The 2,299-nt window shown below is 41.8% G+C and overlaps 1 pseudogene; it reads right to left on the bottom strand.

The window, feature by feature from the left end:
• Positions 1 to 6: 6 nt before the first annotated feature.
• LOC132008983 (small ribosomal subunit protein uS8-like) lies at positions 7 to 1,925 on the bottom strand (annotated as a pseudogene).
• Positions 1,926 to 2,299: the final 374 nt, after the last annotated feature.

Below are 2,299 nucleotides of genomic sequence, written 5' to 3'. Positions count from 1 at the left end.
TTGATGCATTTTGGGTTATTTTCTCTGTATGGTGTGAGGCAGGACTCCTGTTTCATTATTTGCATGTGGCTGCTTGGGAGTAAAATACTGTTCTTACCCCCATTGAATTGTTTGGCACCCTTGTCAAACATTAGTTGACTGTAATTTATTTTCCTTTTTTTTTTTCCCATTGAGGCATTTCACGTGTCATGTATATAATATTTCTAGGAAAAAGGAATCCCAGGATTTTCCCTCCTGCCTGGATTCTTCGTTCTTCATGGTGTATGATGCCAGAAGAATTTTTCCATGCAGTGAAACCAAACTGAGGGGATGGAAATATTCTGCCACTTTTCTAGATCTTTCAGTTATACAAGTCTAGGGCTGGTCATGCCACACTTGTTTAACTTGCCCGTGAGGTTCACAGCAATTTTCCCAGCTCTGTGGTCATCAATAATTTCAAATTTGCCAATGTACTCGTGCTTTGTCATCACAGTGAGGAAACGGGATGATGACTTTGGTGCAGGCCCTCCTAAGGACCTGGCCTTCGCCTCCCCTTTCAGCAGTGTTAATGTTCTTGGGGGCATCTGTGGGACATTTGTTCACACTGTTACTGCGGCATGGAAAGGTGGCAGAAAAAGCTTTTTTCCCTTTTATTAATATTTGATCTTGTTCTCCTTCCCTTTCTCATAACTGAATGTGTATTTACCCTCCGTCATTTGAAAACTGCATACTGTTCTCCAGCTGTTTTCCCCAGAACGAGACCTTGTGTATCAAGAATCCTTATTTCATGGTTATTATACACAATATTAAAGATTTATGACTGTCCTCTTGTTTTACACATGCATACACACGGAGCACTAAAAACGGACTTTATCTGAATGGCTAAATGTTGGCCAAGACAGAAGCCAGTTGTAGTGGGAACTTCTAGGAGAAAGATATAGTCTGAAGTTTTTGTTCTTTAAAAAGAGCCTTCATGGGGCACCTGGGTGGCTCAGTGGGCTAAAGCCTCTTGCCTTCAGCCCAGGTCATGATCCCAGGGTCCTGGGATCAAGCCCCGCATTGGGTTCTCTGTTCAGTGGGGAGCCTGCTTCCCCCTCTCTCTGCCTGCCTCTCTGCCTACTTGTGATCTTTGTCTTTCAAATAAATAAAATCTTAAAAAAAGAAAGGCCTTCATATTTTATTAAAAATTTTAGGTGTCCGAATTCAAAAGGTTAACAATATAGTACAAGAATAATAATAATAGTAATAATAATATATCATCTAATAATATAATAATAATAATAATTTCTCCTGCATAGTCACTGCTGCACACTAGTAAAATGAGATGTTTCTTTTCTTTTTTTCTTTTTTAAAGATTTTATTTATTTTATTTATTTGACAGACAGAGATCACAAGTAGGCAGAGAGGAAGGCAGAGAGAGAAGGAGGGAAGTGGGTTCCCCGCTGAGCAAAGAGCCCAACGTGGGGCTCGATCCCAAAAGCCTGAGATGACCTGAGCCAGAGGCAGAAGCTTAACCCACTGAGCCACCCAGGCACCTCGAGATGTTTATTTTCATTTGGGATTATGGAGGGGCAAGATGTTTTTGGCTCTCCTGCTGAAGTAGGGACTCCTGTAAGTATTGTCTCTACCTTTTTCCCTAATAGTATCTCTGGAAGATGAAGACGTCCCTCCATCTCCCAGACATGAGGATTTGACCAGGACATGGGATGGTATAAGCTCATTGACATAGTCTCATGAACTAAGCCCTGGTTTATTGGTCACAGTCGTTCTCCAAGTATTTTCAGGAGTAAACTTCAGGTGTTGCCCTTACTCTAACTTTTCTTTCTGAGATTTCTGACTGCAATCGCTACTTCCTGCAGTCACTCGAGGAGAAACAAGGCATGTGGCAGTGCAACAGTGTGTTTTTCTTTCAAGATGACAGAATCACTCTTGATTTCTGTACGCATCTCGGATTTTCATATACGAACATGGATTTTGGTGTCTACCCTGAGGAGATGATACGTATGGTGTGAGGTACACTTGTATTCTCATGACACGTCACCTGGGTTACCCAGAACTTTCTGGGCCTGGCATAAAGGCAGAAACCCAGGTGAATTCCTTATTGTTCCAGCAGTCTGTCAGCCCTCAAAGGCCTTCTGGATGTGTTTGAGCATCACAGTGTCTGCTGTGTAAGATACAGAAAGAGCACAGTAGTTCAGGGGAAAATATTTAGGAACACATTTTCCAGGAGGAACCAGGATTCAGTTTGGGTGACTCTTGACCATTTTTCATCTTCTGATGACTGAAAGTGGTATTTAGTCTACAGTCATGGTTTTAACAT

This window comes from Mustela nigripes, unplaced genomic scaffold (genome assembly GCF_022355385.1).
Source record: "Mustela nigripes isolate SB6536 unplaced genomic scaffold, MUSNIG.SB6536 HiC_scaffold_2751, whole genome shotgun sequence".
Classification (NCBI taxonomy): domain Eukaryota; kingdom Metazoa; phylum Chordata; class Mammalia; order Carnivora; family Mustelidae; genus Mustela; species Mustela nigripes.
This window is presented reverse-complemented; position numbering and strand designations above follow the sequence as displayed.